This window comes from Balaenoptera borealis, assembly GCF_965194805.1.
Source record: "Balaenoptera borealis genome assembly, contig: HAP1_SCAFFOLD_627, whole genome shotgun sequence".
Classification (NCBI taxonomy): domain Eukaryota; kingdom Metazoa; phylum Chordata; class Mammalia; order Artiodactyla; family Balaenopteridae; genus Balaenoptera; species Balaenoptera borealis.
Window position 1 is genome coordinate 172,368 of NW_028123572.1, and position 16,097 is coordinate 188,464.

Consider the following 16,097-nt stretch of genomic DNA (forward strand, 5'->3'; position numbering starts at 1 on the left):
GCTGAGTAATATTCCATTGTATATATGTACTACGTCATCTTTATCCATTCTTCTGTTGATAGGCATTTATGTTGTTTCCATGTCCTCATTACTGTAAACAATGCTGCAATGAATATTGGAGGGTATATAATTTTTTGAAACATGTTTTTTTTCCATATATATGCCCAGGAGTGAGAATGCTGAATCACTGGGTAGCTCTAGTTTTAGTTTTTAGAGGAACCTCCATACTGTTCTCCATAGTGGCTGTAAGAGTATACATTCCTATGAACAGAGTAGGAGGGTTCCCTTTCCTCCACACCTTCCCCAGGATTTATTGTTTGGAGAATTTTGGTGATGGCCATTCTGGCTGGCATGGAGGTGATACCTCATTGCAGTTTTGATTTGCATTTCTCTAATAATTAGTGGTGTTAAGCATATTTTCATGTGCTTTTTGGGCATCTGTAAGTCTTCTTTGGAGAATTTATATTTACAGCTTCCACCATTTTTTGACTGGGCGTTTTTTTTTTTTTTTTCTTCATATTGGGCTGCATGAGTTGTTCGTATACTTTGGATATTAATCTTTTGCTGGTTACTTCGTTTACAAATAATTTCTCCCATTCTGAGGGTTGTTTTTCATCTTGTTTATGGTTTCCTTTGCTATGCAAAAGCTTTTAAGATTCATTAGGTCCCATTTATTTATGTTTTAATTTCCATTTCTCTAGGAGGTGGGTGAAAAAGGATCTGGCTGTAACTTATGGCATAGACTGTTCTGCCTATGTTTTCCTCTAAGAGTTTGATAGTGTCTGGCCTTACATTTAGGTCTTTAATCCACTTTGAGTTTTTTTTTGTGTATGGTGTTAGGGAATGTCATAATTTCATTCTTTTCCATATAGCTGTCCAGTTTTCCCAGCACCACTTATTAAGAGAATGTCTTTTCTCTATTGTATATTATTGCCCCCTTTATCAAAGATAAGGTGACCATATGTGCGTGGGTTTATCTCTAGGCTTTCTATCCTGTTCCATTGATCTATATTTCTCTTTTCATGACAGTACCATACTGTGTTGATTACTGTAGCTTTGTAGTATAGTCTGAAGTCCCAGAGCCTGATTCCTCCAGCTCCGTTTTTCTTTCTCAAGATTGCTTTAGCTATTCGGGGTCTTAGGTGTCTCCATACAAATTGTGAAATTTTTGGTTCTACTTCTGTGAAAAATGCTAGTGGTAGTTTGATAGGGATTGCTTTAAATCTGTAGATTGCTTTGGGTAATAGAGTCATTTTCACAGTGTTGATTCTTCCAATCCAAGACCATGGCATATCTCTCCATCTATTTGCATCATTTTTAATTTTTTTCATCAGTATCATATTGTTTTCTGCATACAGGTCTTTTGTCTCCTTAGGTAGGTTTATTCCTAGGTATTTTATTCTTTTTGTTGCAATGGTAAATGGGAGTGTTTCCGTAATATCTCTTTCACATTATTCATCAGTAGTGTATAGGAATGTAAGAGATTTATGTGCATTAATTTTGTATCCTGCTACTTTACCAAATTCATTGATTAGCTCTAGTAGTTGTCTGGTAGCATCTTTAGGATTCTCTATGTATAGTATCATGTCATCTGCAGACACTGACAGCTTTACTTTTTCTTTTCCAATTTGGATTCCTTTTATTTCTTTTTCTTCTCTGATTGCTGTGGCTAAAACTTCCAAAACTATGTTGAATAATAGTGGTGAGAGTGGACAACCTTGTCTTCTTCCTGATCTTAGAGGAAATGGTTTCAGATTTTCACCATTGAGAATGATGTCTGTTGTGGGTTTGTCATATACAGCCTTTATTATGCTGAGGTAAGTTCCCTCTATGCCTACTATCTGGAGGGTTTTTATCATAAATGGGTGTTGAATTTTTTCGAAAAGTTTTTCTGCACCCATTGAGATGGTCTAATGATTTTTCTCCTTCAACTTGTTAATATGGGTTATCATGTTGATTGATTTGCGTATATTGAAAAATACATGCATTCCTGGGATAAACCCCACTTGATCATGGTGTATGATCCTTTTAATGTGCTGTTGGATTCTGTTTGCTAGTATTTTGTTGAGGATTTTTGCATCTCTGTTCATCAGTGATATTGGCCTGTAGTTTTCTTTCTTTGTGACATCTTTGCCTGGTTTTGGTATCAGGGTGATGGTAGCCTCGTAGAATGAGTTTGGGAGTGTTCTTCCCTCTGCAATTTTTTGGAAGAGTTTGAGAAGGATAGGTGTTAGCTCTTCTCTAAATGTTTGATAGAATTTGCCTGTGAAGCCATCTGGTCCTGGGCTTTTGTTTGTTGGAAGATTTTTAATCACAGTCTGAATTTCAGTGCTTGTGATTGGTATGTTTATATTTTCTACTTCTTCCTGGTTCAGTCTCGGAAGGTTGTGCTTTTCTAAGAATTTGTCCCTTTCTTCAAGGTTGTCCATTTTATTGGCATATAGTTGCTTGTAGTAATCTCTCCTGATCGTTTGTATTTCTGCAGTGTCAGTTGTTACTTCCCCCTTTTCATTTCCAGTTCTATTGATTGGGGTCTTCTCCCTTTTTTTCGTAATGAGTCTGTCTAATGGTATATCAATTTTGTTTAACTTCTCAAGAACCAGCTTTTAGTTTTATTGATCTTTGCTATTGTTTCCTTCATTTCTTTTTCTTTTATTTCTGATCTGATCTTTATGATTTCTTTCCTTCTGCTAACTTTGGGGGCTTTTTGTCTTTCTTCCTCTAATTGCTTTAGGTGCAAGGATAGTTTGTTTATTTGAGATGTTTCGTGTTTCTTGAGGTAGGATTGTGTTGCTTTAAACTTCCTCTTAGAACTGCTTTTGCTGCATCCCATAGCTTTTGGGTCATCGTGTTTTCATTGTCATTTGTTTCTTGGTATTTTTTGATTTCCTCTTTGATTTCTTCAGTGATCTCTTGATTATTTAGCAGTGTATTGTTTAGCTTCCATGTGTATGTATTTTTTACAGATTTTTTCCTTTAATTGATATCTAGTCTCATAACTTTGTGTTTGGAAAAGATACTTGACACAATTTCAATTTTCTTAAATTTACCAAGGCTTGATTTGTGGCCCAAGATATGATCTATCCTGGAGAATGTTCCATGAGCACGTGAGAAGAAGGTGTATTCTGTTGTTTTTGGATGGAATGTCCTATAAATATCAATTAAGTCCATCGTGTTTAATGTATCATTTAAAGCTTGTGTTTCCTTATTTATTTTCATTTTGGATGATCTGTCCATTGGAGAAAGTGGGGTGTTAAAGTCCCCTACTATGATTGTGTTACTGTTGATTTCCCCTTTTATGGCTGTGAGCACTTGCCTTATGTAATGAAGTGCTCCTCTGTTGGGTGCATAAATATTTACAATTCTTATATCTTCTTCTTGGATTGATCCCTTGATCATTATGTAGTGTCCTTCTTTGTCTCTTGTAATAATGTTTATTTTAAAGCCTATTTGGTCTGATATGAGTATTGCTACTCCAGCTTTCTTCTGATTTCCATTTGCATGGAATATCTTTTTCCATCCCCTCACTTTCAGTCTGTATGTGTCCCTAGGTCTGAAGTGGGTCTCTTGTAAACAGCGTATATACAGGTCTTGTTTTTGTATCCATTCAGCCAGTCCATATCTTTTGGTTGGAGCATTTAATCCATTTACATTCAAGGTAATTATTGATATGTTTGCTCCTATTAACCATTTTCTTAATTGTTTTGGGTTTGTTATTGTAGGTCTTTTCATTCTCTGTGTTTCCTGCCTAGAGAAGTTTCTTTAGCATTTGTTGTAAAGCTGGTTTGGTGGTGCTGAGTTCTCTTAGCTTTTACTTTTCTATAAAGGTTTTAATTTCTCCATCGAATCTGAGTGAGATCCTTGCTGGGTAGAGCAATCTTCGTTGTAGATTTTTCCATTTCATCACTTTAAATATGTCCTGCCACTCCCTTCTGGCTTGCAGAGTTTCTGCTGAAAGGTCAGCTGTTAGCCTTATGGGGATTCCCTTGTGTGTTATTTGTTGTTTTTCCCTTGCTGCTTTTAATATGTTTCCTTTTTATTTAATTTTTGATATTTTGATTAATATGTGTCTTGGCGTGTTTCTCCTTGGGTTTATCCTGTATGGGACTCTGCGCTTCCTGGACTTGATTGGCTATTTCCTTTCCCATAATAGGGAAATTTCAACTGTAATCTCTTCAAATATTTTCTCTGCCCCTTTCTTTTTCTCTTCCTCTTCTCAGACCCCTATAATTGGAATGTTGGTGCGTTTAATGTCCCAGAGGTGTCTCAGACTGTCCTCAATTCTTTGCATTCTTTTTTCTTTATTCTGCTCTCTTGTAGTTATTTCCATTATTTTATCTTCCTGGTAACTTATCTGTTCTTCTGCCTCAGTTATTCTGCTGTTGATTCCGCCTAGAGAATTTTTAATTTCATTTATTGTGTTGTTCATCATTGTTTGTTTGCACTTTAGTTCTTCTAAGTCTTTGTTAAATGTTTCTTGTACTTTCTCCATTCTGTTTCCAAGATTTTGGATCATGTTTACTGTAATTACTCTGAATTCTTTCAGGTAGACTGCCTATTTCCTCTTCATTTGTTTGGTCTGGTGGGTTTTTACCTTTCTCCTTCATCTGTTGTGTGTTCCTCTGCCTTCACATTTTGCTTAACTTACTGTGTTTGTGTTCTCCTTTTCTCAGGTGGCAGGTTCGTAGTTGCCGTTTTTTTGTTTTTTGTTTTTTGTTTTTCTTAACATCTTCATTGGAGTATAATTGTCCCACAATTGTGTCTTAGCCTCTGCCCCACAACAAAGTGAATCAGCAAAACATATACTTACATCGCCATATCTCCTCCTTGTTGCATTCCCATTGTTTTTGGTGTCTGCCCCCAGTGGCTAAGGTTGGTTCAGTGGATTGTGTAGTCTTCCTGGTGGAGGGGATTGGTGCCTCTGTTCTGATGGATGAGGTTGGATCTTATCTTTCTGGTGGGCAGGACTGCGTCCAGTGGTGTGTTTTGGCATTTCTGTGACCTTATTACTATTTCAGGCAGCCTCTCTGCTAATGGCTGGGTTTTTGTTCCTGTCTCGCTAGTTGTTTGGCCTAGGGTGTCCAGCAATGTAGCTAGCTGGTCATTGAGTTGAGCTGTGTCTTAGTGTTGAGATGGAGATCTCTGGGAGAGCTTTCGCTGTTTGATATTACATGGAGCCCAGAGGTCTCTGGTGGACCAATGTCCTGAACACAGCTCTCCCACCTCAGAGGCACAGGCCTGACACCCGGCTGGAGCACCAAGATCCTGACAGCCACACGGCTCCCAAGTCTACAGTTTCTCCCAAAGTCCACCACCTCAATTTTGGGATTATTCATTGTCTATTGAGGTATTCCAGAGATGAAGGGTACATCAAATTGATTGTGGAGATTTAATCTGCTGCTCCTGAGCATGCTGGGAGAAATTTCCCTTTCTCTTCTTTGTTCACACAGCTCCTGGGGTTCAGCTTTGGATTTGGCCCTGCTGCTGAGTGTAGGTCACCTGAGGGCATCTGTTCTTTGCTCACAGGATGTGGTTAAAGTAGCAGCTGATTAGGGGTATCTAGCTCACTCAGGCGTGGGATAGGGAGGCATACGGAATGTGCGGCAAGCCTGCGGAGGCAGAGACTGGCATGAAGTTGCAACAGCCTGAGGCTAGCCCTGTTTTCTCCCTGGGAACTTGTCCCTATCTCAAGGGATCCTGGCAGTGGCGGGCTACACAGGTTTCTGGGAGGGGAGGTGTAGATAGTGACCTGTGCTTGCACATAGGCTTCTTGGTGGCTGCAGCAGCAGCCTTAGCATTTCATGCCTGTCTCTGGTGTCTGCGCTGATAGCTGTGGCTCTCGCCCGTCTCTGGAGTTCGTTTACATGGTGGTCTGAATCTCCTCTCCTCATGCACCCTGAAACAATGGTCTCTTGCCTCTTAGGCAGTTCCAGACTTTTTCCTGGGCTCCCTCTGGACTAGCTGTGGCGCACTAGCCCCCTTCAGGCTGTGTTCATGCAGCCAACCCCAGTCCTCTCCATGGGATCTGACCTCTGAATCCCAAGCCTCAGCTCCCAGCCCCCACCCACCCCGGTGGGTGAGCAGACAAGCCTCTCAGGCTGGTGAGTGCTGGTCAGCACCAATCCTCTGTGCAGGAATCTCTCTGTTTTGCCCTCAGCACCCCTGTTGCTGTGCTCTCCTCCATGGCTCCAAAGCTTCCCCCACCACCACCCCTGTCTCCACCACTGAAGTGGCTTCCTAGTGTGTGGAAACTTTTCCTCCTTCACAGCTCCCTCCCAGAGGTGCAGGTCCCATCCATATTCTTTTGTCTCTGTTTTTCTTTTTTGTTTTTCCCTACCCAGGTACGTGGGGAGTTTCTTGCCTTTTGGGAAGTCTGAGGACTTCTGCCAGCATTCAGTAGGTGTTCTGTAGGAGTTGTTCCACATGTAGATGTATTTCTCATGTATTTGTGGGGAGGAAGGTGATCTCCACGTCTTACTCCTCCACCATCTTGAAGGTCTCTCTACATCGTTTTTTTTGTGTGTGTATCCCTTAACTACTTATCTTGGATATAGGTGATTTTACTTCGTTTTATCTTTTAACCTTCCTACTAGCTTTATACATGGTTGATTTACTACATTTATTTATATTTGCCTTTGCCAATGAGTGTTTTCCTTTTGTAATTTTCATATTTCTGGTTGTAACCTTTTCTTTTTAAGTTAGAGCAGTCACTTTAACTTTCCTTATAAAGTTGGTTTGTTGGTGCTGAACTCTTTCAGGTTTTGCTTGCCTATAAAACTTTTGACTTTTCAATCAAATCTGAATGAAAGCCTTGCTGGGTAGAGTATTCTTTGTTGTAGGTTTTTCCCTTTCGTCACTTTAAATATGTCATGCCATTCCCTTCCGGCCTCCAGAGTTCTGCTAAAAAGTCAGCTGATATCCTTAGGGGAGTTTTCTTGTATGTACACTGTTGCTTTTCCCTTGCTGCTTTTAGTATTCTCTCTTTATGTTTAATTTTTTGCCTTTTTAATTACAGCCTGTCTTTGTGTGGTTCTCTTTGGGTTGATCCTGTTTGCTTCCTGTACTTGGATGTCTGTTTCCTTTCCCAGATTAGAGAAATTTTTACCTATTGTGTCTTGAAATAAGTTCTCTGGCCCTTTCTCTCACTCTTCTCCTTCTGGGACCCCTGTGATGTGAATGTTAGTATGCTTAATGTTGTCCCAGGGGTCTCTTAAACTGTCTTCATTTCTTCTTATTCTTTTTCTTTTTTCTGTTTAGCTTCAGTGATTTCCACTTCTTTCTTTCAGTTCATCAATCTATTGTTGATTCCTTGTACTGTATTTTTTATTTCAGTTATTGCATTATTCATTTCTGTTTGGTTCTTCTTTATATTTTCTAACTCTTTGTAAAAGAAAAAAAAAGAAAAGAAAAAAAAAACCTTCTAAATTCTCACTCTTTTCATCCAATCTTCTCCTGAGTTCTTTGAGTATCTTTATGATAATTAGCTTGAACTATTTTTGGGTAGATTGCTTATCTCTATTTCACTTAGTTCTTCTTCTGAGATTTTATCTTGTTCCTTCATTTGGAACATATTCCTCTGTCACCTCATTTTGCCTAATTTACTTTTTTTATTTCTATGCATTTGATAGGTTGAGTTTTATGTTTCCTGACCTTGGAGAAGTGACCTTTTGTAGGAGATGTCCTATGAGTACCAACAGTGCACTACCTCTGGTCGCCTATATGCTCTAGGATTGTCCCCTATATGGGTTTTGTGGGTCCTTATGTTGTAGCTGGCTGACTAATGTGGGCAGTCTGGTAGAAGTAGGAGTGACTCATCCTTGGTGCAGTGGGTTGCTAGGTCCTGCCTTGTGCAGAGGCTGCTGGCCACTGGTGGGTGGGACCAGATCATGAGGTAGCTGGCTGCTGAGCTCCAGGGGTTCCAGAGCTAATGCTGGCCCACTGGTGGGTAGAGCTGTGTTCTGGGGTAGGTGATTGCAGGGCCTAAGGTCCCAGATCTAGTGTTGGCCTGCTAGAGGGCTGGGTTGGCTCCTTACATTGTTGGTTACAGTGTCTGGGGTATCCCAAAGCTGGTTTCAGCCTGCTGGTAAGTGGGTCTGGATCCCCATATGGCTGTCTGAGGGGTTCAATGTGTCTCAGAGCTGGTGTCAGCCAGCTGCTGGCAGGGTTAGAGCCCATGATGTCCTGGGTCTGGTTTCCACCTGCTGTGGGTGGACTGGCTCCTGACAATGCAGACTGTGGGGTTTCAGTGGTCCTGGGGCTGAAGTCTCCCTGCTAGTGGGTGGGAGCAGGGACCAGGACATTACACAGCTGTTGCCTACCCAGTAGTGGATGAGACTGAGTCCTGAGGCTAGTGTTGGCCCATAGGTGGGTGGAGTTGGGTCTTGGGGTCTCTAGCTGTGGGGCCCTGTGGGTTCCAAAGTTGGTTTGTTAATCTGCTGGTGGACATGGTCAGAGCCCAGGGAGTCCTAGGGCTGGTGCCAACTCACTGGTGGGTGAGGCTGGTTCCAGGTGTAGTTCTTACCCACTAGTGGGTGGCCCTGGATCCCAGGGTCTCTAATTACAGGGCCCTGTGGGTCCTGAGGCTGGTGCCAATGCACTGGTATGCAGGGCCAGGTCATGATCCCTCTGGTGGACAGGGCCAGACTGGGGACTCAAGGCATCTTAAGGCAGCCAGCCTGCTGGTGGTTGGGGCTGCATACTCACCTAGCTAGCTGCTTGGGCTGAAGCATCCCAGTACTAGTGCTGACAGGCTGATTGGTGCTAATAAGCTAGAGGGAGGATTCCAAAATGGTGCTTGCCAGCACCAGTGTCCTCGTGGTAAAACAAGCTCCCAAAAATGATGGCTGGAAGCATCAGTGTTCCCAGGATGAGCTGCATTTGCTTCCTGCCTCTCTGGAAGACGCTCTAAGATCAGCAAGTGCATCTGACCCAGGGTCCTTTCAACTTACTGCTTCTGCCCTGGGTCCTGGAGCATGTGAGATTTTGTGTGTGCCCTTTAAGAGTGGAGTCTATATTTCCTACAGTCCTCTGGCTTTCCCAAAAATAAGCCCTTCTGGCCCTCAAAGCCATACATTCTTGGGTCTCATCTTCCTGGTGCAGGACCTCTAGGCTGGGGAGCCCGATTTGTGGCTTGGGCCAGTCACCTCTTGGGGAGAACCTCTGCAATTGTAATCATCCTCTCATTTGTGGGTCACCCACCTGGTGGTATAGGTCTTGAATATACCACATTTCCACTGCTCCTACCCATCTCATTTTAGTTCCTTCTTTATATCTTTAGTTGTAAGACATCTTTTCTTCTAGTTTTTTTGTTCCTTCTCATCAATAATTGGTTTGTAAATAGTTGTAATTTTGTTATACCCATAGGAGGAGGTGAGCTCAGGGTCTTCCTACTCTGCCATTTTGGCAGTTCTAGGCTATGGAAACCAGGTGACTGATGTTCTTACACCTCTATTCAGCTTTTTCTGGTATGTGTCCAACAGGGCGAGCTCTTCATTGGAAAAGGCCATAGCCATGTCCTGAAAGTTCTAAAGTGGGTAATTGCAAGCTCCAGGTGAAATAATCCCTACAGGGAAACAGGTGGATGGGATTTACTATAGTAAAAGTACACAAAGTAAAATTAGCAAATGTAAAAGTTGCCTGGAGTGAAGACTGGAAGACATCTATCAATAAAAACCTTTCAAGTGTTCTCTCCCTGTGGAATCACACATTTTTTCCTTCCAGCATGATTTGTGACAATTTGCCTATCAGGAATACTCTTCAGAGATACAGCATGAAAGGATTTTATTGGCAGCTGGTCACTTGGGCACCCTCTGCCTAGCAAATGTCAATATTCTAGACTCCTGAAAGATTAAGTGTTCGGTATAAAATATATTATTTGTAGGAACAGTTTATGCACTATAAACTACCCTTATTAATTAAGGAATTGTGGGAACACTCTCAAAATCTAAGTTCAAAGATTCTGGGCAAAGGCAAACATTGTGAGCAGGGCTTTATTAAGATAGCAGAATCGGCTTGCTTATATTACTTCTTTTCTATGCTATATCCAAACACAGAGCTTCAAACTACATGAGCAAAATCAGACAGAACAGAAAGGATAAATAAACAAGTCTACAATTATACTTGAAGTTCAAGCAGTAGACCACTGTGTGTATCCTAGAAGTCCCTTCGGTCCCTTCCCAATCATGATGTGTTTTTTTTCTCACTGTCCTCCCTCTTCCCCTTTTTGCTTCTCTCCTGCATCCCAGTTCCTTTCTCATTCCTAAAGTCCTGTCCTCCATCAAAAGTAAAGATGCTATGTTGAGTATGATTTCCATATGATAATTAAACTTCTGATTGGCTGAATTCAATGTAGATTGTGTTCCCCCTCCAGCTGTGAAGCTCAATCCCTCTGTCTCTCATGATGAAGTAGAAGTTTTCACACCACTGTTAGGAATTTCAGGTATGAGCAGGAGAGCATATTCAGGACACTTCTCTCACCCTCAGATCCTTTATCTGTAAAATGATGTCATAGTCAGCTTGGCTGACTAACAAGATAGCATAGACCAGGTGGCTTAATTGATAATTTCTTACTTTTTTTAAAAAACATCTTTATTGGAGTATAATTGTTTTACAATGTTGTGTTAGTTTCTGCTGTATAACAAAGTGAATCAACTATATGTATACATATATCCCTATATCCCCTCCCTCTTGTGTCTATTTCTAACAGTTCTGGAAACTGAAAATTTGAGATCAAGGTGCCAGTATAATTGGGTTTATGGTAAAGACCCTCTTCCTGGTTTACAGATGACCACTTTCTTGTTGTATCCTCACATGACAGAAAGAAAAAGGGAGAGGGAAAACAAAGTCTTTGCTCTTTTTTTACAGGGGCACTAAACCCATCATGAAGACTCCACCCTCAACTTCAAATACCATCACACTGGGGGCTAGGGTTTCAACGTATGAATTTTTGAGAGGACACATATAGTCCATAGCAAATAGGGATATCCCCACCTCCTTCACAGGTCATAGGAGAAACAGAGATAGTAATACCAGATGGCTTACAACGAGTGTTATGTGTCAAACCCTGAGATGAAGACTTTAGCAGTATCAAAAGACTCCTTGAAATTCCAGGAATGCACCAAATGGGTTTACCTCTCAGGACACATACTGTTCCATCTGACTGCAATGTTCTACCCACAGTTAATCACATGGCCTGCCTGCTCCCTCATTTCCTTTAGACCTTTGTTCAATCATTATGTCAGGGAGGGCTTCCCTAGTCACCCTGAATAAAAGAACATTCTCCTCTCATACCCTTTCTTCCTGACCTGTTGTATCTTTCTACACAGCATTTGTCACTCTCTGGTGGAATATTCTGTGAGGTCAGAGATTTGTACCTACAATAGTAATAAGGCACATAGCAGGTAATCAGAAAATTTTTGTTGATGAATGTCTGGGAAATTGGCCATTTACATGTCTTGCTAAGATGCACAGACACCCTCCAAGATGGGCATTGGCCCCATTTTACTAATTATAATTCATACAGAATCTCAAGGACACAAAAAACTCTAGTCTAGGCTTTGCAATCATGTTTTCCAAGCTTCAAAATCTGCAGTTCCTGGATGCTTTTGGGTAACAATGAGGTCCGACAATTTCTTCATCCATTTATCCATCAATGAACACATACAGTGTTTCCACATCTTGACTACTGTAAATAATGCTGCAATGAACATTGGGGTGCATATTTCTTTTCAACTTAGTGTTTTTATTATCTTTGGATAAATACACAGAAGTGGACTGCTGAATCATATGGTATTTCTATTATTAATTTTTTGAGGAATCTCCATACTATTTTCCATAGTGGCTGCACCAATTTACATTCCCACCAACAGTGCACAAGGGTTCTCTTTTCTCCAATTTAGACCAACACTTGGTGTTTCTCATCTTTTTGGTTATATGCTGATGTGGAATTTAACATTTGAAAACAATATACAGGAGGACCTCATTCATCCTGTGACAAATTGGAACTGAGAGTAGTTGTTTGGTTTCAGGAGTCACAGAATAAACTAACCTCAATGGAATCCCCAAAAATGGCATCAAAGGAGACTCTGTAACATAAGGAGAGTGGGGTGACCCCAACTGCAGAGGAGGGATGAAAGTCACATAAATATAACGTTAATAGGCAAGGGAGCCAGGCTCACAGAGAGCTAGTGTGAACAAACTCACAATTATGTCAGACCAATTTCTCACTGCATCTTTGGACACCGATCAGACTGGCCGGTCATGGCAAGGCCACAATCACTTCCTTTCTTGTACTTTGGATGTGACAATGTCTCTCATTCTGCATATAGATGTCCAGAAAACTCAGAAACTTTACAAACAAAGAACTTACTGATTTCACTTTGAATTTACTGTTTTGACAGTTTTGTGTGTACTTTGATAAAGGACTAGCTTGGTGATGTCTGTTTTGCACCTTGAGAATGACACAGCCATTCCCACGATCCACATCACTGCTACCTATCAATCTGATTTATCTTGACCCACCCACCCAACATATTTGTCACATGCAATACTCACTAACTTTCTCTCTTCCCTTATTCCTCTAATCCTTCATGAAAACCTAAACAACCTCAATGCTGACTTGGCCAACCTGGAGCCTCTCTCTCCAGGAATGTTAAGTTCCAGTCCAACTGATGCTCTCTTGCCCACTGTCATGCCCTTATCATTAGGAAAAACCATACTCATTGAACTCCATTCCTTCCATCCCCCTCCCTCACCACCGGAAACATTACCTCCAGTTCTTCCAGATCCTTCCCTCTAATGTTCCTGTGCTGACAGCTGTCAACCTCATGGAGGCCTCTAATCTACTAACCACACATGTTTCTCACTATTCATCAGGACCTCATGTTCTTTTTATGCTGCTTACCTGGTATTTGAAGCCACCTTCTTATGCTGCTTACCTGGTATTTGAAGCCACCTCTTGCAGACATTAAATGTTCTTTCTCTTGTCTTACACCATTTTGCTCATGTGGCTTCACCTTGATAAACTGTAGTTTATCTTCCCATTTGTATGCAAGGAGCTGAGAAATGCTCAGCCAACCTTAAAACATAGCTGGATGGTTTCACTTAAAATTTGTAACCGTGAAACTTTATTTCCAACATTCCCTACACTGACCTATGAATTCCTACTCTATTGTAATATGACTAAGGAAATAAAACACTTATAAACATATACACTAAGCCCTAGCCATCCACTCAGATTCTGAACTTGGTCATATCTGATCCCTGACTCTGGCCAAATAATAAGCTCTGACACTGGTCAACCATAAACCCTAATCTTGGTCTTATACTGAGCTCTGATCCTTGAAATACACTAAACTCTGAGCCTGGTAACACACTGCACCATGGCTACATTCATATAGTGATCCTGACTCTGGTCACCCACCAAGTCCTGACTCACGTCACACACTGAGCCCATTTAGTCAGAGCCTAAGCCTGGTAACACCTCACACCCTGAGCCTATTACTGGTCACATGTTGAGTCCTGACCCTGGACACACATTGAGCCCTGACCCTAATCACGACCCTAGTCACACACATTGCGCTGACCCAGGTCACATTCTGAGCCCTGACTCCATTAACTTTCTGGGCCCTGACTTTGGTCACATGCTAAGCAATGAACCTGGTCACATACTGAGCCTTAAATCTTGTCACACATTGAGCTATGACCCCAGTTCCATATTGAGTCCTGAAACACACTGAGCCTTGACCCAGTTAATACACTTGAGCAGTGACACTGACCACACTCCTATCAGGGGCCCAGGTTACATGCTAAGCCTTTAACCTGGTAATAGTCTTGACTCAGGCTACAGTTGAGATCTGACTGGTCATACAGTGGATATTTACCTGAGTCACTGGATGTGCCCTGATAATGGTCAACCAATGAGCCATAAGCCCAATCACATCATGGGTCCTGAATCTGGTCACACACTGAGTTATGACCCTGATCTCTCCATTAACCCTGATTCTGGTCAGATGCTGAGCCCTCACACTTGTTACATGTCATACATTGAGTAGTGACCCCAGTTATGTACCAAAACCTGACTCTTTTCTCATATTGATCCTTTGCTTGATAACAACTTGACAGAGGTCACCCTGGGCACATGCTGAGCCCTTAACCTGTCCACACACTGAGCCCTTAACCTGTCCACACACTGAGCCCATACCGTGATAAGTCATTGAGCCTTATGCATGTCACATACAGAACCCTGACAGCAATCACACATTGAGTTTTAGCCAAATCACACAATGAATTCTGACCCTAGTCATGATCTAAGCCCTAACCTGGGTAACATGCTCAGCCCTGGCTCTGCTCACAAGCTGAACATTGACCCTTGATAGTTGATGAGCCTCGAACGGGGTCATACTCTGAGCCCTAATGTTAGTCAAATTTTCAACCATTCACTGATTAATGAACTGGAACCCTGGTCACAACTGATCCAGGATCCTAGTCAGATGCTGTGCTCTGACCCAGTCACATGCTGAGCCCTGACTTCTGTCACCTGCTGTCGTGCCCTGATTGTGGTCACATTTTGAGCCCTGATCCTGGTCAAACGTTGAGCAGTGAATCTTGTCAAACACTTACCCCTGACTGATCAGTCATTCAACTCTGATTCTGATATTATGATGCACCCTGTTTCTGGTCACCTGCTGACCCCTGATCCCTGTCACACTGTGATCCTCTGATCCTGACTCTGATCACATGCTGAACTCTGACTCCCCTCACAAACCGAGACCTAATCTTATAGACACACAGAGCCCTATCACTGGTCACACTCTGAGCATTGACTCTGCTTTGATGTTGATGCTTGACTGTTCATATACTAAGCCTGGACTCCCTCTGAGCCCTGACTCAGGTCACATGATGAGCCCTTAACCTCGTTACTCTGATCAAAGACACTGGTCACACAGTGAGCTCAAGCCTGATTACACTGTGAACTGTAATGGGATTACACTGTGAATCTTGGTCACAAGCTGAGCCATGAACCTTGTCACACACTGAGCCATTACCCTAGTTAGATGCTCAGACCTGAACTTAGTATATAATCAGCCTATCACTGCTAACACTCTGATTACAAAACCCAGTCATCCAACAAGCCCTGATGTTGTTATAATGATTCTGACCTCAATCAAATGCTGAGACTTGATGCAGATCATTTACAGAGCCCTGATCCTGGTCACATGCTAAGCCCTGAATCTGGTTACATGTTGAACATTATCTTGGTTACTCAATGAGTCCTGACACTGGTCTCATGTAGAGTCCGGACCCCAGGCATCCCTTGTGCCCTGACCCTTGTCACATGCTGATCAGAAACACTGTGACCCCTGAATCCATACACATGCTAAGGCATGATCCTAGTCACATGCTGAGGCCAGACCTTGATCACACACTGAGCTGTGATCTGGGTCACAAGCTAAGATCAAACCCCGAACACATGCTGAACACAGACTGTGGTCACAAGCTGACTACTACTCTAACTCTCATGCTGATCTTTTACTCTGATGACATGCTGAGCTCTAATACTGGTCGCACTCTAATGGTGGTCATAGAGATCACTGATGCTGGTCACAGGTTGGTCCCTGAAACTGGACAGCTCCTGTACCTGTCTGTGGCCATGTACTGACCCTGACACTCTGAGTCTTGCCCCAGTGACTTCTGAGGCTTGATCACATTCATTTGCTGAGCCTTTACCCTTGTCACTCTCAAAGTACTGAACCTGGTCCCATACTGCATCCTGACACCAGTTACTCTATGAGCCTTGAAAATGTTCAAATGCTGAGCACGGAACTCAGTCAATTTCTGTCCTTGATCACACACTGAGCACCTATCCCAGTAATGCTATGAAAACTGTTTCAGATCACACTGTGAGTCATGATCCCAATTACCTGCTGAACACTATCCCTGGTCATATATGCAGTCCTAATCCTGGTCGCATGCTTAGTCCACAGTCTTGTCAGGTACTGAGCTCTGACCATGGTCACATTCTAAGCTCTAACCTCGCTACACATCGATTCCTGACTCACTCAGCAGAGAACTGACTTCTGTCACACGATGTGCCCTGT

At 42.2% G+C, this 16,097-nt stretch overlaps 1 long non-coding RNA gene across 1 annotated transcript; it reads right to left on the bottom strand.

Annotated features, from left to right (window-relative positions):
* Positions 1 to 7,509: 7,509 nt before the first annotated feature.
* On the bottom strand, positions 7,510 to 14,166 carry LOC309621547. Its single transcript, XR_014240081.1, has 2 exons — positions 12,936 to 14,166; positions 7,510 to 12,901 (listed from the first exon to the last, which is right to left on the bottom strand). It is a non-coding gene; the product is annotated as an uncharacterized lncRNA (long non-coding RNA).
* Between the last annotated feature and the right edge of the window lie 1,931 nt (positions 14,167 to 16,097).